Source organism: Brachyistius frenatus, unplaced genomic scaffold (genome assembly GCF_029030835.1).
Source record: "Brachyistius frenatus isolate BFR_SWC_R1_liver_20210118 unplaced genomic scaffold, ASM2903083v1 Contig_181, whole genome shotgun sequence".
Taxonomy (NCBI): domain Eukaryota; kingdom Metazoa; phylum Chordata; class Actinopteri; family Embiotocidae; genus Brachyistius; species Brachyistius frenatus.
In genome coordinates this window covers 166806-194692 of record NW_027210780.1, presented here as the reverse complement: position 1 = coordinate 194692, position 27887 = coordinate 166806, and positions in this window count along the sequence as shown.

Below are 27887 nucleotides of genomic sequence, written 5' to 3'. Positions count from 1 at the left end.
GTTCAGTTTCCGTTTCACTTCAACGTCCAAAACAAACCCTGAGTACGAGGAGGGGTTCAAGACTTCTGACCACTTTTAATTCCACAATGTCCACGGAAGGTTTTGGAATCTCCAACCAGTCTCCAGGGTACAAGGGCTCAACACCAATCTCTGCAGGTTCACCCTAAAGACAGGACCGGCCCCGACAGGGAGACTGGACTGGTGTATGACATCATCACGACACAGCCGTGCCTGACCGATGTGGTGCCCTACATGTTAGCTGATGTCCCTTGCATTGCAGCCAATTCCACCACCAATCATCGTGCTCACTAATCTCCATAGCGAATTGTTGCATCCTAATGCAACTATCTATTGGAGCAGCCGTTAACCAATCAGCTCAAACTTAGAAAAAAACATAAATAAATAAATACAAATAAAAACATTAAAAAAGTGACACCTATGGATGGGTGCCACTATAGTGACATCATATGTGATGTCTGAGGGGGGCAGCAGGGATCCTGGACGAGAGACAGACTGAAGACCAGACACAGTCAACAGCTGTCTGTGAACGCAGGAACACGCGCCATCCTCTGAAGAGGTCAAAGGTCATGCAGCAGGATGACTCCTGGATGAATCAGATGAGGCTTTCACCTTTCAACCATATATCATGACCACTTTGTCACCATGTGACTCCAGTTCCATGCTGAGGAAGAAGTGGTTGAGAGCTCTGGAAAAAGCTTGTAAGTGAACTGTAAACAGCTTTTTGTCAATGAGTGCATATTTTTCTGTTTTCAGGATTTTGCATCACAGACTTGCATGATGATGTAAAACCAGCGCTTTCTTTCATAACAGACATTTTCACACTGCAGGCAGTAAATCGGTCTGGCCTTGTAAAGCATCTGAAGCTGCAGCATGATGTTATGAGTCAGTAGTAACAGCATGGACTGTATAAATAGAAGTGAAAATGGCAGCGGCAGAGCTTCCACATCAGCAGCAGTGCATCTCCGGCTCAGTGGGCGCCGTGCAGCCGCCTCGCTCTCCTTCCAGCAGCAGAAATGTCAGAAGAAAACGCTGGTCTTTTCTGCTCCTCTCTGGGGTCCCGAGGCCTTCCCTCCACCCCGTGGACGGCTGCGGGTCCAGACAGCTCGTGCTGCTGCTTCCTGACTCCACCGAGTCTCCAAATGCCATCATGCAGCAGCTCTGCCCCACGGGCCCGGGCAGAGGGAGGAAGGGCGGAGGAGGATGAGGAGGAAAAGGCAGAAGGGCACCCAGGGTCTTTCTGACTGCTTGAGAAGTAAAAAAGAGGAAGATCTATTCAATGGGTTTTGAATTTTGTTCACTCCCTCTTCAAGATGTAACTTCTTTTTACGTAGATCAAACTGTCAAATCTGCCTCTGAATGTTTAGTCCAGTTCGTTGTCGTGTGACGTTCTGTTTGACGATCAGAGACTTTCTAATTTGAATCAAGATGTTCCAGTTTGTCTTTTTCTTCCAGGAAGTGATGTGACAAAGGACACACATATCTGCAAAGTTTGGCTGCTGAGACATAAAGAATGATTGCTTTGCTGACTATATGCAGCTTTCCTTGTGGTGGGACTCCGGTGACGGCGTTGCGAAATATATCTGATGGATTGCAATGAAATATAAAACACATTGTCATGATGCCATGATAATTTGGTGATTACTTAACACAAAATCTTTAATTAGTCCATTGAAATGTCTTTCTGGGTCCTTAGGGAAACGTTATTTTTACCAATAGATTTGTGTAATCAGATAATACTGCAGAGAGTTCCAAAGCAATGCTCCAATAATATCATGGCTGTCGGCTCTTCTATGGGTCATTTCTCCATCGACGATGTAACACGGATTCAACCAGTAGCAGTTTTACCAAAAGGGTCTGTGGGAATAAATCAAAGCAAACGATGGTCCGCGGTCTAATGTGGTCTGTTTGATATGAGAGAATCTGAGATGTCTTGGTCTGAGGCATCCGCTGATTCCCTTAAACATCATAATATTAACCCCACAGCTGCCCAGTCGAGGCGCTTCTGTCCCCAGGAAGTTCTCCTGCCTTGAGCCAAATGACTCATTCAAACAGAATACTCTCCCCTTGATCAAAGCGTGGCTCCGTCCCACTGGCCAAAAAAAAAAAATCCTGTTACATGCTGACCTATACACTGATTAGCAAACACTTCCCTCCTTCAGAAGTCCTCTTCAGCGTGTCTCAGGGTGTTGACTTATGAAAGGGAATACACAGTGGAAGACCCGCTCTGATCTCACCACTTTGGAGACTTCCTGTTGGCCAGCAAGACATTTTCCAAATTTACTTGACAGTGTGAACGTAGATTGAAACATCAAACTTCAACCATAACCTGTCTTCAAGAGCCTGTTCACCTGCAGACGGTATTAATTCTGGTTAATTTAAATCAATGTCAGCTTCACGTTAGTGCTCAGTCATTACCAACCAGAGGAACCTGTTCTCAATGGACTACTTCTTCAGCTTTTATACAGAAAGACTCAACCAATATCAGACAAATACAAGTACAGATTAGTATAATGGAGATCTTTAGTAAATTTAAAGTCAGAGTACCTCAGCGGTAACCAGCAGTGATGTCATCAACTATCAGTGATGTCATCAACCATCAGTGATGTCATCGTTGGTTTGTGAACATTATGAATCCTCCAGTTCAGATTCTGTCCGTCACCATCTTTGGTAGTTCGGAGCGGTTTGGAGCAGGAAGTGACCATATTTGGACGAGCTGGGGGAGGAGCCAGCGGTGGATCTGACCGATCTGATCGGAAACCTGACGATACTACGTCCCGCCCACCGATAGCTGTAATCTGACTGCACCACAGGCCTGTCAATCAAACAGACACGCCCCCCAAAAACAGGTCTTCTTGAATCTTCTTTTCTAATGAATGAGGGATTATTTTCAGATGGACCTCCAGAAAACTAAGAAGAAGGAGTGACTTTAGCTAACAACACCGAGATAACTGATGGACACATTTGATTCACTTTGGATTTGATGAGAGAAGTTGAATGGGAGTCTATGGAGCCGGAGGCTTTTTGGAGCCGACCTCTAGTGGCACTCGCTGGTATTGCAGCTGAAGACACTTCTGGATCAGAACTATTTTACAAACCTGAAGCTACGAACTCTTTTATATCCAGTTTATGAAACAAACTAAAGAGTGCACATCTGAATTAGTTGCAACACCATATGGACAGAGAAGGAAATCATTTAAAAAAGCAAGTTTAAAGTGATTTATTTTAAGTAGTAATATTTGATAAACTGTTGAAATACTCAGATATTAGTGATATCTAAACAATGAACTGTTTTGCTAAAACTCCATCTGCTGCTTCTTGTGACAGTAGCACAAATACAAACATGACCAAACTGAGACAATCAAATGTATGAATGTGTGTATGTTACATTTTCAATTTCTATATAATAAAAAATCCGTCCTAATGAATATATCTGCAACATGCCGGGTCACCAGACACCCACCTGATAAAAGCCTGCGAGGTTACACGAGACAAACCGGCTGCGGCTAACTGCTCATCGTATTGAATCCTAACTGTCCTCCCGTGCAGCGAGCTCGTCACAAAACCAGGCTGCAATCAATGGGACTGGTGATGGCTTTCGCCTGGAGATTAGCCTGACTTTCCTCCCAAACAAAGAGGGGCAGCTGTCAGTTTGGCTGGTGGTGAAGAGTGACCAGAGCAAAGTCAATCAGTTGGCTGAGGGAGGTATGGGTGGATGGGTGGATGGATGGATGGATGGATAGACGAGGGATGGCTGATACGGAGGCTGTAGGTTCGGGCATCACTGTGTTTGTTTGGTTGTTGTTGTTGTATTGGTTGTGTATCAGGTGGCGTCGTTGCGGCATGGCTGCCAGGACCTGACCGCCGAGCGAAGACGTCAGTCAGTGGACACTGACAGCAGCGAATAAGAGCTCGGAGGGACAGAGAGACAGATGAGAGGATGGACTTTGACCTTCCCCCCATCCGTTTAAACCCCCCACGCCTCCTCCCCTTTTGTGTTTCCCAAAAACAACACAGCAGTGTGATCGGTGATTCACTAGGGGTCTGTGCCCTGAATGCCTCACGCGGAGGATGTGGTGGACTGATGGGAGATCAAGCTGCAGTCTTTGTCCTTCAGAGAACAAATAGAGACAAAGCAGCCCGCGCTGGGAGACAGATGGAGAAAACAGACATACGTCGTTAAAGACACCATCAAATATATCAAATATATTGAAGTAATACAGACAAGAAAGTACTCTAACTAGCAGGAGGTCCCGTCACCTGTTTAACATGTGTGGTGTTGTACTGACACAAGACAGCTTGTTGTGATGGCAGTCATGAAGCAAAGCTCACTTAGTGCACTTATGATGCTCATTAGATTGTCATTTATCACATAAATGTAAATTTTGACCTGCTTTCAGTGTACTATTTTGCTTTTATACATCAAAGCAGCAGGATTTATTATTTGGAGATCATAAATATAAATCCGCTAGTTGTTGAGATATTTTGATCTGGAGTGGAGTGTAGAAAGCAGAGTTAACTTCTTGACAGGCTGGTATTACAATAACTATCATTATGTCTCATTGACTCCACTGGTTTTTAACAGCAACTAAAGTTACTAGTGATTATTATTATTATAAATATTATTACAATTATTACTCAGCGCTGTAAACAACTGGGCATGTGCAATGGAGACCATTTGGCTGACTGCCTACCTCACAGTCATTAATCACAGTCATTAATATTTAATCTATAGTGCATATATGTACTGCTATTGTTTTGATGTTTTTATTGATTTGTATTGTTCCTTTTATTGATTTTATTGGACTGAACTGTGACCTGAGACCTGAATTCCATTTCCTTTGTGTGCCAGCATGTCTGGAATCACAATAAAAACCTCCTGGAATCTTTGAATTAGCACCAGAAACAGAGTAATGAACTCTTATATCTACTTTAGCAGTCGCTGTATGATCTGTGCCGTAGATGCTAACCAGGGCAGGGCCTCCGAAAGCATGATTCTGACTCGCTTCCAAAAAAATCCCGGCCCTGCTCGCTGGAAGCCCGGTGGGCTCGGGCTTCTAATGAGATCCAGATTGGGGCAAGTGTCACCGTGGAATTCAATGAAGTAGGGAAACCAAGGAGGCTGGCTTCATCCTCTGCCAAGTCCAGCAGCCAAGCAGCACCGAGTCAGCAGAACTCTGCAGACACCACAGCTCCAGAGTCCTCAGTCTCCCATGGCCTTAGATAAAGTGTATGCCCCGCCCACATCTCCATATGTATGACGATGGAGGAGGAGGAGGACCTGAAAGTGTTAAAAGATGTGAACACTGAAGGTTTAGGACATGTGACAGGAAGATTTTCCTTCTCTGTTGTCCAAAACCTTGAATGTTACGTAGCAGTAAAATGTTGTTTTGTGTTTCTCTGTTCAAAAGCATTCTGGGAAATGTAGTAAAAACGAGCGGAGAATGAACAAATCATCCGAATGCTGCCATGAGAGTATCTGAGCGAGTTCAGCGTGTGCTTATCTCTTTAATGTTCCCACACTTCTTTCATCAATCAAATTAATTATGCCGACTGTAACAAAGGCCGCACTCGCTTCTCGTGGAAGAAATAACAGGAATTAGACAAACTTTGACACGGCATCAGCTTCATATTTGAGAATACACTTAGCTAATTACTTTCCTTCCAGCTTTGAGAGAGTCGACGCCGACTCTTACAAAGCAGTCACTAAACTGACTAAATTGTGGGGAGCTGATTTGATGTCTTTCAGGTTTTTCTTTTTTGTGTTAAAACCGTGCTGAACGTGTAATTGTGTCGCGTCTGTCAGGAGGTAACTGATGAGATCAGGACAACTACAAGAAGAGCAGCATTCAGGAAACATGGTGCCCGTCGTTGTCTGAGGTTTCGGAGGGCGGACTGAATGTTAGCGTGTCACACGGAGGAAAGAAACCAGGAACACTTCCTGCTCTGCTCCGCACCCCTTTAATTTGACAACACTTCCAGTCACTGTGTCATTTTCAGTGTTTGACTGATACAACAGAGAAGTTAGGATCAGTTTAATAACCGACATCCAGTGACGAGGGAACATATTCCTTAAATACTGCAGCTGAAAAGACTCCGGGAAATGATATGATGTCCAACATGTTTGATGTATTGTGTCGAACACTCAACGAATTGATATTAACGTGGGCGTACGCCAACTAAATCCACGGGTGCTCTGGTAATTTATTACGCAACAATAGAGAGTTTTTGGCTTCACATAAACAATGAATAAAGTGAGTGTGTGTGAGGAGGAGTCACTAAAATAAAACATACCGGTGTGCTCTGTGGATTGTTTTAGCATCTTTCAGCTCGTTATTTTGGTTTTATGGTCATGAATGGTTTCATAACTCTCGTCCACTTTATTTCCAGCAGCAGGCAGCCAAAAACAACAACAACAACAACAACAACAACAAAATGTTTGCAAATAACTGGAAATAAAAGTGGAGCATATATTTAAAAACAACAACAACAAAAAAGAATGAATGCAGCTTTAGAAATACAATATGCCTACGAAAAATTCCTCAAATAACACAAACTTAAATTTCTGTCAAAAATAGGAATAATTAAAAATGAAGTAGCAATAACTTATGTTGTTTTTATGTTTTGGAGCAGCTGAACTTTGACATCAACTTTTTTGACATGAGGGTTGTCAGATGAATAAATCCAATATCCATCAACTTAAAAAGAAAATCCTTCCTGATCTTGATCCAGTTTGATTGTTTTGTTCACCAGCTCGTCTCTGACCGTGTCTTACAGAACAGTAAGTGTACAGTGAATTTATAAGAGATGTTTACTCAAAACAGCGGCTGAAGTGAGGCTGTAAAACCAAAACAATGAGCTGAAAGAAGCTAAAACACCTCTGAAAACTGAGGGGAATTGCAACCTGGTGATGATCTGTGACACATTTGACATGACACATTTACTCCATCCACTGTTTATATACATATGTGAATTAGTGCAGGTTTAAATCACTAAATAATGTATTTATAATATTTGTCTGTATTTTTAAGCCTTAAAAACAGACTTCATTAAAACACTGGTGATGCTAAAGGTCAACTGGTACATTGAAGAACTGCTTGTCTGGATTCTGTCATCATAAACACATCTTACATGTTGCACATGAAGCTCTGAACCCTAAAGAGACATGTTTTTGTGATGTTGTGTAAAGTGTGTGTTCAGTGGTCTCCGTGGCGACAGAGTCAGAATCACAGTCAGTCTCTCTAATGCAAGGTGTTCCCACCGAACAATCCCCATCCATCACCTTAATAGTGTAAGCTCTCTAATATTTATGCAGGGATTAAAGCATTTTAATATGCTAACAGTTAAGAAGACTGATTATGATGAAGCGTGTTAATATCTCCATGAATAACCCAGAGTGGGGAAAACCCAGGACTCTTAATGGATGACAGAAATGTGTGTGTTGGTGTGTATTCATAAATAAATGGACTGAAGACTGAAAGGGAAAAAGTGCAGCATATTTTATTCTCCATATTGCGGACTGTAATGCTTCTAATCATATTTGGAGTTGTCTTTGTCCTGCACTTTCACAGCTAAAACGCACAAATGATCGCATATGTATGTACGTGTGTGTGTGTGTGTGTGTGTGTGTGTGTGTGTGTGTGTGTGTGTGTGTGTGTGTGTGTGTGTGTGTGTGTGTGTGTGTGTGTGTGTGTGTGTGTGTGTATGTGTACGGCCAAAACAGCATTCCTCAGCCCTCTCCCCACCTCCCCTCCTCCCCACCTCCTCTCCTCCCCTCCTCACTCCAGAGCCTCTTAATAAAGCATCAGTTAAAAAGTGAATGGATCAATTAGGCAATTTATCTGGCTAATCTTTGGCAGCGCCCACCTTTTTGATGCCGCCAACAAAGCGACTGAAAACATTGTTAATGCATCCAAAAAATAAAAGGGGTTGCTTCTGCCTCTCGCTCCCAAATGATTTGGAATAATTTGCTTCTCATTCAGGAGATGGAAGGCAGCCGGGGCTCTCCATCACTGGCAGTCGGCATGAAAGCACTCCGCCACCAACTTTCCCCCAATATCTCCTCACTGGAATCAGCTAAATGGCTATTAGGCCAGCGCCTGCTGCCAACACACTCTCCATAATCTCAAGGAGGAAGAGGTGCGAGTTTGGATGGGGTCTTAGTGTGACAGCTGTGTGTATTTGGTTTGGCAACTGCCTGTTGTGTGTGTGTGTGTGTGTGTGTGTGTGTGTGTGTGTGTGTGTGTGTGTGTGTGTGTGTGTGTGTGTGTGTGTGTGTGTGTGTGTCTGTCTGTCTGTCTGTGTGTGTGTGTGTGTCTGTGTGTGTGTGTGTGTGTGTGTGTGTGTGTGTGTGTGTGTGTGTGTGTGTGTGTGTGTGTGTGTGTGTGTGTGTGTGTGTGTGTGTGTGTCTGTCTGTCTGTCTGTGTGTGTGTGTGTGTGTGTGTGTCTGTCTGTCTGTCTGTCTGTGTGTGTGTGTGTGTGTGTGTGTGTGTGTGTGTGTGTGTGTGTGTGTGTGTGTGTGTGTGTGTGTGTGTGTGTGTGTGTGTGTGTGTGTGTGTGCCTTTAATATTGATGTTTAACACTCATGTGGTCTGAGGGCAAAGAGTAGAGAAAATAAACACAGAACGTCTATTCACATGTCAAATTATTATTTCTGACGTGATATAATAAAGATCTGATATTTTACATTTAAAATTAAACCTATAGAGAACATTTCTAAACACATTGCAAGAAAAGAGTTTGAAGTTTGAAATGTAAAAACATGAATATTGCAACATGGATGTTTCCTGTTTTCTCTAGTTTGTCAACATATGGACATTTTAAGTGGGAACTGTCTCCAGATTAAGATGTCAGCTCCAAGCTGAAGTTAGAGTGACAGCAGGGAAACAAACGCTGCAGTCAGCAAAATGGTGGTTGAAGACCGGTAAGTTCTGTGTTTACTTTCAGAGAATACTGTGCTGTGTATCCAGACATCAGCTGATTAACAGGGAGCTTCATCATATTAGAAGCTTTCATTTTCTTCTTAATTCAGGAATTTATTATCTATCCTTCTGGTAGTTTATCAAGCTCATCCAGCAATATTTCACTTTCACGTAATATTCACTTCAACTTCAGAGTCTTTAGAAACGGTCACATCTTCTATGTCTCATTATGTTTCACCTGAAAGTGAATATGACTGAACTTTATTCTGTGTTGTTTTCAGGGAAATCAGCTTGAAGTTTAAAACATGAACAGCTATTACAAAGACACAAGTTTTCATAAAAAGAAATAAGTCACGTGCTCAACATGCAAATCAAATTACAATGAATTACACTTTCAAGCTGAAATAAAGCAAGTAAAATGATACATGTTCATTGACATCAGATCTTTAATGCCTCACAGCAGCTCTGAGCAGACAGGAAGTATACGTTAATGGGGATTATGTTATGAACTGGTTGGCTGGTGAGCAGCGAGCTGCCAGAAGACACTTAACAAGCTGGCAGTAAAAATGGAAGGAGCCTGTTGAGCATGTGGGCAAACATAAAAAGCTCTGGATTCAAAGTTAATTTTTCCAGACATGATTATTAAAAGCCCGTGCCAGTGTGTGCACGCGAGCGTGTGTGAGTACCTTTGTGTCCATGTGTGTGCCCATATGTGGCCCCCGGACGGGCCCCTGTGAGAGCTCCCATGTGGATGCATACAATGTGTGTATTAGCACGAGTCCTTATGTCTGAGTGCAGGCTGGGATGTGTGTGTGTGTGTGTGTGTGTGTGTGTGTGTGTGTGTGTGTGTGTGTGTGTGTGTGTGTGTGTGTGTGTGTGTGTGTGTGTGTGTGTTTGTGCTTTCTCCAATGCAGTTAATTACGGCCTCTTGTTAGTCATTTTGTCACTTCCCCGCCGTTTGAAAGCAGATGTAGAGTTGAGGTGAGGGTGGGGTGCAGGCGGTGTCGGGGGTGCGGGGGGGGGGTGGGGGGAGGTGCAGACAGAGCCAGATCAACGCTTTCCAGACAACATGTTCCTCTTTATTCACAATGAGGTTTGGCTGTCTGTGGGGCTACATGCTTTGGCAGCAGCAGCAACACTGATGGCCGACAGCAAGGAGAAATATGCTGCCTGCCTGCATGTCATACAAACACACAAACACACACACAGCCACCAGGTGGATGCTGTGTGTGTTTGTGTGTTTGTGTGTCTCTTTACAGTATAAATACAGATCTTGTCGGGACCAACTGACAACCAGCAGTGATGTTATCAACCATCAGTGATGTCATAATTGGTTTGTGATCGTTATGAAGCCTCCAGTTCAGATTCTGTCCATCACCATCTTTGCTGGTTCGGAGCGGTTTGGAGCAGGAAGTGACCATATTTGGACGAGCTGGGGGAGGAGCCAGCGGTGGATCTGACCGATCTGATCAGAAACCTGACGATACTACGTCCCGCCCACCGATAGCTGTAATCTGACTGCACCACAGGCCTGTCAATCAAACAGACACGCCCCCCAAAAACAGGTCTTCTTGAATCTTCTTTTCTAATGAATGAGGGATTATTTTCAGATGGACCTCCAGAAAACTAAGAAGAAGGAGTGACTTTAGCTAACAACACCGAGATAACTGATGGACACATTTGATTCACTTTGGATTTGATGAGAGAAGTTGAATGGGAGTCTATGGAGCCGGAGGCTTTTTGGAGCCGACCTCTAGTGGCACTCGCTGGTGTTGTAGCTGAAGACACTTCTGGATCGGAACCATTTTATAGACCTGAAACTATGAACTCTTTTATGTCCAGTCACTGGTCGGGACCAGTCATCCTCATGTGGACCATGCAGTTGTCTTTACACGAAAAATGTTACTTCTGAGCTTCGGTTAGGTTTGAGAAGAGCAGCTGTGCAAACTTCAGTCAGCTGAAATATGTTGTGGAAATGATCAGTTGGATGAATGAAACCAATGTCCAGGAGGGTTGAGTACCTGTTATTAGTGGTCGTGTAAAGACAACTGCATGAAGAATCTAGAAGGCTTATTATAATATCGAAAATTATTTCTGATTTTATTGATAACAACAACAAAAAACATTGATCTATTCTATTCAAACTTTGACAGCCAGTTTATTAATGTAACCATGACAACAAAGTTAGTCTATTTCAACCGACACCTATTTTTTTTAACTTCACCACATTTATTGTATGTCTAAATCTAACCAAACACATGTCAACATGATCTCAGCGTTATTATGGGTCTTGATCAGAGCGCAGAGATTAACACCTATATTCGTTCATGATGGAGAACTCGTTGGTTACCGACCATCAACCTTTATTGTCATGGTGACCGGACTCTTCATCCCGTCATGCCTCACTCCTCAGCTCTTAAAACGGGGAAAAATATGAAGTTACATTTTGTTAAATAAACATTCATTATATGGTTTGTAACTCTTAATATAAATGAGTGTAACTGCAAACAGATGAGAGCACATTCAAAGTGTTTATATAAAACATGTATTAACTGTTTGTGAACATGCACACGTCTTAATAAAGATCTTAATCAGTAAAACAGTCACAATGTGAAACATGTAACATGTAAAACACGACATGCAGCTTTTGATTAATTTTCATTTTACCTGTATTTTGTATTTTCTTTGTCTGATTTCGTTGTTACGAGTCGTAAAAATACATCTGCACAAATAAATCATTTAAAAGATGCTTTTAATGGGAGTGTAAGATATCAGGAAGAAAATATCTGGTTTCCACTTTTGGAAGTATATTAAAGGAAGAAGAGTGATACACACTGAAAATACAACCTGCAGTCGCCCTTGATTCTCTGACTGTTTGAAGGAATCAGCAGCCGGTGGCATCTTCCAGAATCAGCTCTGAAATATCACCGTGATTGGCTGAAGAAAGGGGATCCGCAGATTTCAACTTAAAACACCTCTCCACAGATAAATCTGCATTTTGACATGGACTCAATTATCAGGGGGGAGCTAATCCCACAGACCCTTTTAACCTGGGATGTACCGCAGGGCCAGGAATAACTACACTCCCGAGTCAGGAAATCAAAGACAGGTAATTAAAATCATAATGGTCCTGGTTAAGATGATTATCGTCAGGGCTCCAGATAAGGCAACCTCCAGCAGATTCCTGCCCTTTTTAAATATTTATGGAATACGATTAGTCCGCGGGGCCAGAGCCGTGTTAAAAGGTTTAAGGATGACTAGCAGATCAAGAGATAGAAAATAAGCATCTTAACACTGTGAGGAAATGAGGGTGGAAATGATGAGGAGAGGGAGACGGGGGGTGGAGGGGGGACCAGGTGTGTGTGCCTGCAGTATGTGCACTGCAAACAGTGTGTGTGTGTGTGTGTGTGTGTGTGTGTGTGTGTGTGTGTGTGTGTGTGTGTGTGTGTGTGTGTGTGTGTGTGTGTGTGTGTGTGTGTGTGTGTGTGTGTGTGTGTGTGTGTGTGTGGAGGGGAGCCAGGTGTGTGTCCCAAAGGCCAGGGCTCAGGTTTAAAAAGGACTAACACAGAAAGAAAGAGTCTGTAGGGTAGAGTCAGGATGATGATCAGGTAGAGGGAGGGTCACACACACACACACACACACACACACACACACACACACACACACACACACACACACACACACACACACACACACACACACACACACACACACACACACACACACACACACTGCACGCAGTGCTTTACTCACTGTATGTTATGCAGATGTGCAGACGTGCAGATGTGAGACCAAACATTACAAAAAATTGGACAAATGATGGTCAGTTTTTTCTTCATGAGTTAAGGTGAAAAAAAAGAAGCCTGACGATAAAGTACAAGTAAAAGACATATCTTATTAATATCTTTTGTTTTACAGTTTTCTTCTTTTGTATTTTATTATTATTATTTTTTATCTTGCTTATTTTATCTTGTTAAGCGTTTTGGGCTGCTTTGCTGTGCGGAAGGTGATACATATAAAACAAAATCTGTGTTGAGTTAAATGATGGGATGCTTCACAATATGATTCACAGCTGAGAGGGAACATCTGGGGTCAAATCCAGGTGACTTCCTGTCTGCATCTCCTCAGCTCAACAGAGGCCTTCTGACATTAACTGTTAACTACCGGGAGAACTGCTGGTTCTCTGAATCCCAGTGAGCTTCAAGAAAAAGGAAAGTCTGGAAGTGTTTAATAAAAACTGGTTGATATTTCAGCCCTAAATTACAGCGGAGGTTATCTGTTGAAGATATTCAGGAGCTGACACCATAAACTAATGAAACCAGAGCAGCAACATTATTTTCAAACTAGAAGAACACTCTTGTTATCAATACACAAATCTGCTAAATGAGTGACTGGTTTTGTCTGGATAAGTTTCCCAAACTGTTTTCTGAGTCAGGTTTCACCACGTCCACGTGAATCCTAGAGGATTACTGGTCCCGTGAATACGTGCTGTAATTATGATTTGTTTTTTTTGTCACCCCTCTCCCCCTTCAAAAATAAGCAAAGATAAGTAACAATATATTTTTATGACAAATTTCACTCCTGTGATTTTTTTTCCCCCCGCATATTGGTGAAAGTTGGCGGAATGATTATTATGACTGTGTGTGGAGCATCTGAAAGGATCTGGTATGTCACTAACCTACATTTAGGTTGACGTGTAACACGACTACTTGGCCGGAGGAGCGTTTGCTGAATCGTTCCCGGCTGACGGGAACAAAGTGTGTTTGATTCACACAGAGACCGGCTGAAAACTGACGGGTGTGTTTGTCAAGTGATCGCCACCAAAAGAGCCGGGGTGAGTATTTTAACACCTGCCTGAGGCCATTCTGATCTCAGCCTCCATCACCCCACCACCACCCCACCATCACCATCACCCCACCACCACCAACACCAGCACCCTTCCCTGAGTCTGTGGGGCCTCCAGTGGTTTCTGTCTCCATCTGGGCCTGATGCCAAAGGCCTCCTGGCTCTGATGGAGTCGGGCCGCCGTCGCCCTGCAACCAGCCCTCCTCCTCTGAACAGATATGTAGAGAGGAATGGCTTGAAATAGCAGAGGGGGGTAGGGGGCGGCGAGGGGGGCAAAACCCTAAATGCACACAAAAGGGCCTCAGAGGGACAGTTGTCATTGACGTTATAGACCACCTCGGCGATGCACCGGGACAGTGTGTCAGTCACAGCCTTGTTAGTTACAGCGGGTCTGGATCAAAGAGAGTTGCACATCCCTCCGAGGCAAAGATGATGCAGTTTGACTTTGGAGCTTCTCCTCTGTTTCACATCGACACTCTGAAATGTTCAATATGTAGCCGTGAATGTATTTTACATGTATGTTCAGCTACGTAAAGGTTTTTGCTTCTATTTGTAATAATTCAGCAATAATTTCGTGTCCAACATTTTTCCTCTGAGAGCTACTTTGATAAAATAAAAAAAAGTGTCCGAGATCTCCTCATGTACAGAAACATTTATTCACATAGCTGAGCTCCACCCAAACCAGCTGAATCTGCTTCTTCTATGTGAACGATACCAAACTGATATTAAACACACTCATTTTGTATCACAACAGCTTATATTCAACAGTGTGCATGTTTTTTCTTTATGTTTATAATTTGAAAAGTTGCGCCAATAAGTTTTCTTTGTTCTTTTATCTTATTTTTCTTTTCCCATTCATCTGCAGGCCACTGAGGCATTAACTTGATGCCTTCTCTCTCCCATATTTGTGCATTTATACCTGTTCCTCTGTCTCCCTGTTACCCCCCCCCCCCCCCCCACCAATCTACCTAATGATAATTGTCTGTTGTCTCTTTCTACTGATTCTCTGTCCACTCTGCCTTCACCCAGCCGGTCGAGGCAGATGGCTGCCCACCTCTGAGCTCTGCCAAAGGTTTCTTCCTGTTTGGGAATGTTGTCCTTTCTGTTGCCAAGTGCTGCTCAACGGTGGGTGAGTTTCTCTCTATAATATTGTTATGCCTTCACCTCACTCTGCACTCTGTGCTACGACTTGTGATTTGTCACAATATACAATTGAATTTAATTCAAATCTTTTCATGTGAAAATCCCTTAAAATCACCAATGATTTTAAATTGAACTATATACATACATGTACCTGTCCATGCCATGAGGTCATTACCCTTTCCAAGTTTATCTTCCTTATGAGAAATCCAACTTTCTTCTGCCTGAATTCAGAGAACATGATAGAATTTTCTTTGCATTTGTCACTTTGAGTTTTGTAAATGGGACAGAAATATCAGCCCCGACCAAAAGCTAAAGCCCGAAGATATTCCTCAAAGAGAAAGCACATCAAACAAATAGAAGTACTCGTGTGTGTGTGTGTGTGTGTGTGTGTGTGTGTGTGTGTGTGTGTGTGTGTGTGTGTGTGTGTGTGTGTGTGTGTGTGTGTGTGTGTGTGTGTGTGTGTGTGTGTGTGTGTGTGTGTGTGTGTGTGTGTGTGTGGACACTGGTCTGTTCTGTTCTGTTATTGAACATTGCAGGTTGACTCCACCCAGATGTTTGGACCTCGTCTTCAGCACAGAAGCCACTCTGCTCTCTGTGAGTTATCAACCACCCATTTCATGACGACACTTGAAGACTGTCGTGTCAGATTGTCGTTCAGACTAACAGAGAAAAGTGTCCACACTTCTGAGCTAACTACTGTATGAGAGATGTCACAGAGTACTTTCCCACAGCCCCTGATTCAGGAGCAGTTCTTACTGCACAATGTTTCCTCCTGTATATTCAAAACAAAGCTCACCTCCGTTTCATCCCAGTGCAGCTCAGTCTGACTCAACTGAACACATCTACTGCTGCACAGAAGGAACTCATCAGAAGGAAGCGCTGATGAGGCTGGAAAGCAAACCTGCAGACTCCTGAATCTGGAGGGCACATGGTTGGAGATCACTGCTTCAGTCTGATTTAGGAATCTATTTTTGACACACACGGTCTCTCCAGAGGCGTCCAGAAGTCCTCTGAGTTCAGCCTTTGTCCCTTTCCCTGGAGTCCAGATGTGATCCCAGCTGGACGTGACCGTTCACCGGCCCAGACTGCCTCCATGTGACACGCACTGCGGTGGGATGCCAAGACCCTTAGCCCTGTCACAAGACACACACACACACACACACACACACACACACACACACACACACACACACACACACACACACACACACACACACACACACACACACACACACACACACACACACTGTGGTCCAGGGGTCACCTCGCTCTTACAGCGGTCAGGTTCCAGATGGGTTATATTTCATCCAGACCTGCCTCCCTCCATCTGAGGCCAGCAGCGTCTTCCAGTCGCTGTGTGTGTGTGTGTGTGTGTGTGTGACGGAGAGAGAGGACGGGTTTTGCGAGGGGGTCCGACATGTTTTTGTACGAGGCCTTCGTTCTCTCACATCAGCTGAAATCAACACGCGGGCAGGAAGACGGAGAGAAGACCAGAGAGGGATCAGTTTGTCAGAAACTGTAAAATCACACAATTAAAAGGTAAATAAATATGCAAAAAATTGTCGTCATGCTACATGCAGTAACTTAAACTGGCCAGATTTGGTTTAACTTTGTTTTCCGAGGATCCGGGTGTAATTCAGACCGTCCAATCACAGCTCTTCTCTGTCCAGGATGTCAACTTTAGATGTTAATTAATGTTGTTTGGGAGATTAAACATGACAGTTAACTGAATGCTGAGCTGAAAAAATATGGAGGGCAATAAAAGACAAAACTGATGTGCCCACAAATATTAGTATTTGTACTAGTATATAGCAGAAATACCAGACGGACTTGTAAACAACTCTTTTAGCAGGAGGGAGGTCGACACTGCCATCTTTATTATGTCCACAATTACATCCCCATCGCTAAAGTTTATTTATATTTGACAGTTCAGGTCAAAGGTCATCAAATACAAAGTAAAAAGGGAAAATTGAATGGACCAAAGTAAGAACGGTCAGGGATCCGCTGAAATCATCATCCGCGGTCAATGAATAAGGAAATCATGTATCAACATGTGACTAAGATGACCACGAATAGGCTTTAATAAAATAAAAATACAAATATTTTGGTTCCAATTTCCATTGATCAGTGAAGCCTGGAGGCTGGACGCCATGTTCCTCAGTAACATGTTTAATATCTGCACACATAACTCACCTGTTCCATCTCTGAGATGCAGAAAAGCTTCCCTGCCACATTTGTCCTTTTCATCAGGCCCCTTTTTTTTTTTCTGCAAACTCATTATACTCTGCCTTTTCTGCGCTGTGTGTCCAGATGGCGAGGCGTCTTGCAGTCATAATGCTGTGGTAATCCCTCCTGCACATGGTGCCCTCGCTCCGGTAAACACTCTTCCCATTGTTTCCCGGGCTTCCTTCACATCCCCGCCACTCGCGACGCCCGAGCCCGAAGCCTGCAGAGCCGGACAGGCTTCATACTGCACGGTGCATGTAAGCCCGCGCAGGTCAGGGAAAAGCCTCGCGTTGTGATGATGTGATGATGTGATGATGTGATGATGTGATGATGTGCAATATGCCGGGACGTCTGTCAACTGGTGTAAAAGCTGAGGGCTGCACAGGGGCAGGAACAGGTTTTCAGGTTCAGAGGAGGTGGAGCCATCTTTCGGTGATCAATGACTGATCAGTGAAAAGTAACTTCAGACTTCCTGTTGTGTCTCACTTCTTTCTGTCTCTTTACGAACCTACATCTTTCTCTTCTCTCCGGTGTTTATCTCTCGTGTGACTCCCACATCGGAGAATATTATTACGGGCTCGACACAAATAAAATGCAAAAACCAACAACTTTGAGCTGACAGAAAGTATTTTGTAAGCAAATACTTGAGAACAAATGACGCTCGGCGTGTCATCTGTATATTTACGATGGCTCAAAGACATGGCTGTGTGGGTCTAATTAAAAATGTGAAAGGGTTAGCAGCCTGCCGCTCATCGCCAGCTCTTGGCAGCTCTCCTGTCAGGCAGCCAGCTGTTTAGTCCTGCCCTGAATTATTGCCAGACCCACCGCCAGGCATTGTGGGATTGGCATTGCCGGGCAGAAAACTATTGTGTTCATCCAGTGGAGGAAAGAGAAATCTTTTAAAAGAGACAGAGATAGGAGATGAAGCCTTCCCCGCCTCAAGGTTTCCACAAACATCCAGACTGATGTAGAGATGATGATGTGCAGAGGACAAAGTCAAATTTTGATCTTTGTTTTTTAACAAAAATATCAATAAATGTCATATTCTATATCCCTGACCTCTGAAGCTGCTTTAGCAGAAATAACGTCTTTTTAAATCCACGGCATTTATTGTTTTTTCTGAAGGCCTTAAAGAGCTCTTTAGATGTTGGGATGATGACATCACGTATTCCACTGTAGTTCAACAATGAGACAACAGACAGAAGAGCAGGAAGTCTACAGTGTTTGAGGAAGAGGAGGACGTCTACAGTGTTTGAGGAAGAGGAGGACGTCTACAGTGTTTGAGGAAGAGGAGGACGTCTATAGTGTTTGAGGAAGAGGAGGACGTCTACAGTGTTTGAGGAAGAGGAGGACGTCTACAGTGTTTGAGGAAGAGGAGGACGTCTACAGTGTTTGAGGAAGAGGATGAAGTATAGTGTTTGAGGAAGAGCAGGAAGTCTACAGTGTTTGAGGAAGAGGAGGACGTCTACAGTGTTTGAGGAAGAGGATGAAGTATAGTGTTTGAGGAAGAGGAGGACGTCTACAGTGTTTGAGGAAGAGGAGGACGTCTACAGTGTTTGAGGAAGAGGAGGACGTCTACAGTGTTTGAGGAAGAGGAGGACGTCTACAGTGTTTGAGGAAGAGGAGGACGTCTACAGTGTTTGATGAAGAGGAGGACGTCTACAGTGTTTGAGGAAGAGGAGGACGTCTACAGTGTTTGAGGAAGAGGAGGACGTCTACAGTGTTTGAGGAAGAGGAGGACGTCTACAGTGTTTGAGGAAGAGGAGGACGTCTACAGTGTTTGAGGAAGAGGAGGACGTCTACAGTGTTTGATGAAGAGGAGGACGTCTACAGTGTTTGAGGAAGAGGAGGACGTCTACAGTGTTTGAGGAAGAGGAGGAAGTCTACAGTGTTTGAGGAAGAGGAGGACGTCTACAGTGTTTGAGGAAGAGGAGGACGTCTACAGTGTTTGATGAAGAGGAGGACGTCTACAGTGTTTGAGGAAGAGGAGGACGTCTACAGTGTTTGAGGAAGAGGAGGACGTCTACAGTGTTTGAGGAAGAGGAGGTGACTCCACTGTAATCTTCCTCCTGTAACAGCCCTGTTCATCCTCCCTCCCGCCTCCCCGGGCTTCAGCCTCCTCCTCTGTGATCATCGCGTCTCCTCGGCGTCGTCTCTCCCTGCGTTGTTTGTGTATAATTCATTATTTCTGTTAAGCATACAGGTCGTGGATGTATCAGCCAGACCAAAGAACATGGAGTGTTCCCCCGTCGCCACCTTCCACCGAGCTCACCCGTCTTTAGCTCCGTGTGGTTTTCCTCCATCTTCAAATGCAGCTTTGGAAAAAAACAGCAAAAAGGAGGAAGCTAAAAGTGATGGCGTGTGTCGACAACAGCCAGCAACAACAAAGACCACCGCGACACACACACACACACACACACACACACACACACACACACACACACACACACACACACACACACACACACACACACACACACACACACACACACACACACACACACACACACACACACCTCTGATTCCTGCCTCTTCCTCCTCTTCTTCTGTTATCTCGTTTTTCTAAAAGGGATGCATTTGTTTGTTCTCCTTTTGTTTTGCTCTGGAGACGTCTCCCCACCCTCCCTTCCTCCTCCCTCCCTCCTCCCTCCCTCCTCCCTCCCTCCCTCCCTCCCTGCCCCCCCCCGCCCCCCTCTCTCCCTGTTCCTCCTTATGCTCTCTCGCTCCTTTCTTTTTGTTTTCCTCCACTCGGAGGCTTGTGGGCCAAAAGCTCATAATCATTTCAAAGGTCCTTTAAATATATAATAAGAGTTCTGCATTGTGATAAACAACATGTCACAGGGAAAACATCAACACGGCTGCCGTGCACACACACGCACGCACGCACACACACACACACACACACACACACACACACACACACACACACACACACACACACACACACACACACACACACACACACACACGTGATGTGACCTGCATTTCTCACACTTCCTTCTGCTCACCACGAGGTGAAGAGCGTGCACGGCAGAGTTTGTACTTTTTGTCTGATAATAGTGAGGAGACGCTCACACACGGGGAGCTGAGTGAGATGAGCTCTACTAAATGTTTCACATACAGCTTACACATTATTTATAAAATATCAAAAGATGATGTACCGTTCACATCCTTCACTTTATCCCTTCAAAATATTTAATCTGATCTGATCAAAGGAACGAGATTATGAACCAAAATCAGAGTTATCCTTTATTCCAGACACAAAGAATAAAAATCTGAATTCATCGTTAGTGTTTGTTTGCAGAAGACTGTTCAGATTGTCAGACCAAATCTGATCTTTGTCATATTCAGATTGAGTTTTGCAATCCGGATTCAAACCACATTTGTAGGAGGTTTGAAATGTGATTCCGGTCCGATTCCTGCCGATGCGTCTCAGTCCCAGTCTCTTCTGGCTCGGTGAGTAAAGTGAGTAAAATAAGTAAAAGGTTATTTGTGGAGCATCTTTCACAGATATAAAACCACAAAGTGCTGCACATTAATAAAACAGCAACTTCGGTGCAACAGTTTGGTCACATTGGGTTTTAAAACAAGGTCGGAGGACGGCCAGTGATTTTTGATCAGCGGACATCGGTGGCCGATTCGAGTCATGCTGACACTTCTGTGTTGGAAAGCAGCATCTGCAGCGTAGCTGCATGTATGTCGTTACCGCAGCAACCCATGCAGATATGTAGATACGTCTGAACACACCAAATCTGACCTGCTCAATTGTAAATAACCGCGACAGTCAGTCCTAAAGATCTGATTTGAGAACAACAACCTGATAAACCTGAACAGAGTCTGAATCCAGTCTGAGAGGTGTTGAAGGGACAGGTGAGTTTTTAACCCTCTTCAGGTGTCTACAGGTCACCTGAAGCTACAGCTGAGTACCCCCCCCCCATCCTTTCCTCCAACAAACAGCACAGCCAGCGCATGCAGCTCCGCATTGTTCATATGCCTGGTGGGTGTTGCCCTCCATCTAAATGTTAGGCTTTGCTCTAACTAACATTTCCCAGCTCCCTGACACTGTTTGCATGTAAACACGCTGTAGAGAAGCAGCTTTTTCTCTCCAGAAAGATGCTGTTTGGAGGAAATGGAGAAGCTCACCCCTGGCACTGCTTCTCCCCATAAATCTTTTAGCATGTGCCTCTTGGCTAAATGACTTTGTACTGACAAAATTTAACCTCGATCCCACCCGGCAAGCTGCGAGAGTGGAGAGGGCTCGATGGTGTGGGAGAAACAAATGGGGGAGATTTTAAACTAAAGGGAGACATTTTCAGCTGTTTGCTTGCATGTTTTCGTGCGATCGGAGGGAGAAAATTCACCCGTTGGAGCAGATCTTTAGTTGTAAAATGCAGAAGCATCACACAGCTTGACCCTGAAGGGAAATTGATGAAGTTCTTTTTCGTCTTTGAGCAGGAAATTACTTTATTTGTAGAGAAGAAAGCTTGATGAACACTTACAGCCTCAACGTGGCATCATTTCCTGCGCTGCATTATCTTAATCTATCCACATTAACCACTTGTTGGTCTGTTCATGGTCAAACTGTACACGGTAAACTATTAAATAAACGTAATTCTGACCTTCTGGAGGCGTTACTGTAGCTCGTCCTGATTATGGTGGCAGTAAATGTACGTTTTATCTCTGAAAAGTTAACAACTACAGGGACACACTGCACGCAGTGTTGCAGGTAATTAGTGGTGGATGTTTGTTTTACCTGTCCTGAAATCTCACAAATGTTTTTTGTTGTTGTTGTTGTTGTTTTTTTGTTTTTTGCATCATTTGTAAAGTCCAGGATGTAGGTTTGGTTTCAGAAATGAGGACATGCAATACATTCAGAGGGTCAAAGTTAATATCATTTTACACCATCAGTGTTTACATTATCTTATCAGAGGCTGTTCGGCTTTGATCGATTATCAAAAAGAAAACAAAAATATGAATAACTCAATGATGTTTGTTTTGGTATTCATTAGGAGCTGCTCTCTGGTAAATAATGTGGATTCGCAGCTACTAAAAATGTAATTTTACATTTGTCATGCTCTATTCTATCTCACTACAAGAGTGTGAGTTCACGATAAGACCTGAAGGCAGCTCAGAGGAGCAGTGACCTCCTCTCATCTCTGATCTGGATTACAGCAGCTGGACATTCAGAGGAGAAACTGTGTGGAGCGATTACAGTGGAAGTGAGAGGGCACAAAATCAGGAGTTTGAAAAGTGAAGTGAGTGTCGAGGTCGTCTGCACGGGTCCAGTTAGTTCACGTGGTCTATGGAAGTTTGCAGGAACTGTCTTTTTTTGTTGAAATAAAACTGAGCAGTTTGTCTCTGGTGGAAGAAAGATGCACAGTTCAGAAACAAAACCAGATGATGAACTGGAACACCTGCAGTGTACGTTTTTATGGGTTGGAAGCACCTCTGCATCTTTAGGATGCTGCAAAATGATGGATATGTTGCCCATCGTCCTTGTATAAATGTTCAGCTCAGGATATTTTTCGATGAGTTTCTCCAGTTGTATTGTAGCAACTATAAGAGGTGAGGATGTGGTGCTGCTGAGGATCAGAGGAGAATGTGAGCTGCTACGGGAGCCGCAAAGTACAAAAACCTGTTTTCTCTGGGCCAAAAAAAACGTTTTTTTTCCAGGTGGGACCAGCCACCGTGAGGGATGTTCAGGATAGATAATAGGAGGGACTGTTTGGACGCATGCTGTCCACCACTGTCTTGTTGTGATGTCTTCTTTTATGCTGAAACTCTTAATTTTGACTGAAAGGTCACGATCTTGAACGCTGCCTGTGTTTGTACCGGCGACAATCAGCGCCACACAAAGAGAGATGATGAAATGAACATGGAGAAACACACACACCCTCCTCTCCTGAACCCCGACACTCCTCCTCCATCTCCACTTCGATTTCCTGTGTTGTTGCTCCAGCGGAGGCGTTGCTCTTTTTGTCATAATTCATCCCCTCCTCTTTATTGTGTCGTTTGTTGCTCACTGATGTCGGAGAGAGGAAGAAAAAGGGGAAAAGAGAAGATATCTTCCTTTATCTTTAATCCTGTCTTAAGGAACGTAAAAAGCACATCTGATCTGAGACTCATCAGTGGATTCACGGAGATCTGTGGGAGCTGCTGAAATCACAACCCGTCATCTGCCCACATCTCTGCAGAAGGCCGTATACAAGGCAGAGCACTCGCAGCTTTAGTTCTCATCACCGTGCTTTTTTCTTTTTAATCTGTTATTATCCAGTGTTTTACAGATAGATTTCCTTCCATAATTACACGACTGCACTACTGGCTCTCACTGAGTTCAAGTAAATGAACTATATTCTGCCTTAAATTAGAAAATGAGTTATTATCTCCTCAAACAGCCAACCAGTGTGTTTTCATCGTTACGGCCAGATGTCGATTATGAGATGTTACATTCAAGTACGTCTGCAGAAGCTGCAGCTGAGTTAGTGGGATAAAACAAAGACATAAGTGAGAACGTAAAGAGCTTCTCTCCACATTTAGCTTTATTGTAACATATAGAAGTAGAGACACGTGTCTGCCCACAGGAACACACACTGCTGTCACACTTCTACTGCTGTCAGTGTGTGTAAAGTGATGGTTCGCAGCCTCACCAGGCTTTGTGGTTAGAGGGAGCAACCGATTCTCCCTGTGGCCTCTGGGGCTCACACACACACACACACATGCACACGCACACACACACACACACGCGCATGCGCACATGCACACCAGCACAGATGTTGCACGCGGGGCTCGTGGGTGTTTTCAGTAGCAGCTTTTGTCTTCAGGTGGACCACGACGCGCGCTGCAGATCGCAGTGAGCCTGATGATGCTGCAGTGTGTGCAGAAACACGTCACATGACAGACAGACATTAGTTGTTCTGCTATTTGCTCATAAAATAAAGAATTAGAGAATTTAGAATTTTGGTCTGATGATGGCGCAAAATGAAACCTGAATGAAACATGAACGTCTACGAGAAATTTCACAACAATCCATCCAACATTTGTTGAGATATTTCAGTCTGGACCAAAGTACATGATGCAATGCTTTTCATTGAGTGTGTGTGTGTGTGTGCAATAGTGTGGAGCATGCTGCAGCCTGAGTGTCAGCGGGTCTGTAACTTCACTGACTCCAGCGACAGGTTTTAATTAGCTGTGTACTCGGGTTTTGGCAGCCGGTGTTTGGATGCTGACGGAGGACCGTAAATCTGCAGCGACGAGGACGGGGCCGCACCCAGGGACCCTCCAGACACCCGGCCGTCCCAGCCCTCCACACCTTACAACCACAGACCTCCAGGGCCAGCACACACACACACACACACACACACACACACACACACACACACACACACACACACACACACACACACACACACACACACACACACACACACACACACACACACACACACACACACACACACACACACACACTGAGGGTATTTCAGAGGACTTGTTGCAAGCTGAATTTAAAATGGTGTTGCATCACACTCACTCACGCTGTCCTCTCTGTCACATACACACTGACTGACTGATTTATCGCTCACTCAGTCACCCTGTCTGTCCTCTGCTGGATCACGCCCGCGTAGCAGGAAACAGGACTTTCTCCTCCCCAGAAATGCTGATAAACTTTGTAGAATAGTAAACCTCTACTCTAATTCTTTCCATGTAAAATTCCTTCAGATGCTGAGGTGAGTTTTTTGTCCTGCCTCCCGTTTCTTGGTCGATTTGCTTGTGTGCTCAGGATCCTGTAAAAAGGTCCACTTCTGGTTTCAGCCTCAACCGTCAGACAGAAGGCTTCAAAATATCTTCAAACACTGAGATATGAGGCTGTGTTCATAGTTGAATCAATGACTGCCAGCTGCCCAGTCCCAAACCATAACACTTCCTCCACCGTGCTTCACAGCTTCGACTGAGTTTCTCCTGCTGTTAATATGACCAAACACTTTGACTCTTCTGTCCAGGGCACGTTAATCCAACAGGTCCGCTTTTCAATGTTCTCTGTGGACAGTCAGTGTTTTTCCTTGACACTCCTCCCATGCAGTCAAATCAATACAATCTTTTTATGACTGTAGACACATGCACGAGTTAGCTGCACATTCAGTGATGAAATGTTGGGATTCTTGGAGAATTATTTTTTGCATCAAGAACAGTCTGTCAATCCTGACCCCAGATACCGTTTTACATCCCTCACCAGAGTCATCGGCATCCACAGCCTTTTATTCTGAAGGGCCGAGACATCACTAGACGTCACCTGTTCTCATCATTTGGTACCGAGTCTGGAATCCTGGTTCAAGTTTTATGGATTTGAAGGTTTGATAAATGTAGAGGTGTGCTTACACACATGGGACAGATTCTTTTTTTTTTTACCTATTTAGGTTATTAACATGAGTACAAAATGTCAATTTTATGTGCAATGTGTTTGAGTCTTTATTCACTGTTTCACAGAGGAACAAGTGTTTGTCCAAATATGGCAAAAAATATGCCACAAATTGTTGCTTACTTTTTTTCTTTACACTTTTCCAGAAACTAAACGGACGTTGTATGAATCTGTTGTTTGTACTGTCGGTCTGTCCGAGACTTCAGGTTGTGCAGAGGGCATAAAACACAATGTGTGTTATCTACTCTGTATGTTAATACTTATTTTATTATCACGTATAAGAGCAATGATTCCCTCGGCCTCAGCGGGGATGGTACAGTAGCAGCGGGCAGACAGATTACATACCCAGCGCTGTGTAGAGAAATTACTTCTGAAATGCCTGACGAGTCTTTATGGTCAGAGCGGCTGCCGACTCACGTGACACTATATTTTTTTTCTCTCTTCAGTGGGAGCAGAATGAGGATGAAATTTCAGGTGGATTTCTTCTTCCTCTTGAGCAGTCGAGGAAGCTTCATCTGGCAGACTGAGGCGCAGACCCATTAGCATACTTATGAACTTTCACACTGTCTTAATTCTCAAATTAAACACCTGCCTCGTTCTACCGCTGAGATGTTTCTGAGCACCATCTCTGCATCTCTCCGACTCTTTCACAACTTTTTCCTCTTCTCTCTGCTTTTGGGTTTTTGACTCCAGAACAGTAAAAGGAGAATATTTACAGCTCATGTTTCTTTTTTTAACGGTAGAAGTTTACTGGTACGTTGTGTGATGATGAAGTATGATTAGATCAGGGAGTAACAACAAAGGATCATCATATTCCTCTATTTTCCAGTGACTTATTTGACACATTTATTCTGAATTGTTCATGTAATGTCTATTATAAGTTGGTAGACCCTCATATGATGTTCAAATTTCACCCAATTAGATTTGTATCAGACTATACGTTGTCACACATCTGTTCCAAATACAGGGGCTATTGGGGGCGTCCTAAACCTACTGCTATGTTCAGCATATTCAATTTTCATCCAACCATCTGTTATCTTTACTCACTTTACCCTGAACAGGTCTTTGGAAGAAATTTCCCCTCGGGGATTAATAAAGTGTATAAAATAAAAAAAATAAAAACAGGGTGAAAGGGGAGCTTTGAGGAGGACAGACTGAATCGAAGACATGCACGCTCTCATTCACACCCGCCCGCAACTTACAACCACCAGGTGACCTAACATGCACGATGTTGGATGGTTGGAGGAAGCTAGCGTACCTGCAGAGAGCCCATGCAGGCATGAGGAGAACCAACAAACTCCACACAGAAAGAACCTCATCTTGATCCGTAGTCATGGTTCAATATTCAGACTGAGGAAACTCCATTTATAGGCCAGAAGGTCACATTTATTGTGATCCGCAGTAATTAGGAGGAAGTCAAAGGAAGAACACGTTCAAACTAAAGGAAAAATGTATTTATCTTTGGGAACGTACATTATATAACGTATGCATTGTAAATACTTCACTGACGTAAGTAACGGACTTAATGTTGAGTCAAACCATGATTTTTTCTTAAAACAAACCCAACATGATCTCAACCGTGTCCCAGTGGTCATACGTGGTGTTGACGACCACACGGCCAGCTCGAAGTTCAACTGCATGAAAGGATGCACACATAAAGACATTTTTGATGGCGTCTATTTTTGGGGTTATTTGTGTTTGATAAATGACTCAATTGAGCTTAATTAATTTATGTTGATCAATTCACTGATTCATTGTTTCACTCATCCAGTAATTTTCAGAGTATTACAAGAAAACAACAAGTCACAAAAAGTCCCAGCAGCTTCTGACATTATAACTGACTCTGAAATTCCTCTCGATTTCTGATTTTGCTGCATAATTATGATGAGAAAAAAATATTTTTATAACTTCAACATGTCGAAGGGTTTATTGGTTCAGGTGTGTCAGATGTCAAATTTCTCTCCCGCACAACCTCAAACATTTCTGCCCCATGTGTTCTCTTTGTCTCCATGGCTACTGTATTGACAATTAAAATATGACCACCACTTAAGCCCAGGATTTGTGATTTATCAAAAGACTGCTGGTAGCTCCGCCCCCCTCAGCTGTATAGAAATACAGTCCACTCGTGTTAATCATCCTGGATGCTAATGCTGCGTCTCTTTGTCTCTGAGGTGTAAAAATCATTACAAGTGTCTGCTCTCTTTTAGATCCCTGCTAATTAAAGAAAAGGTCACCAATGGAGAAACAGTGAACCTTCATGTCGTGAGACAACAGTAACTCAGATCGTGGATGTGTAGTTTTTCTGGGTGTCCCAGTCCGGC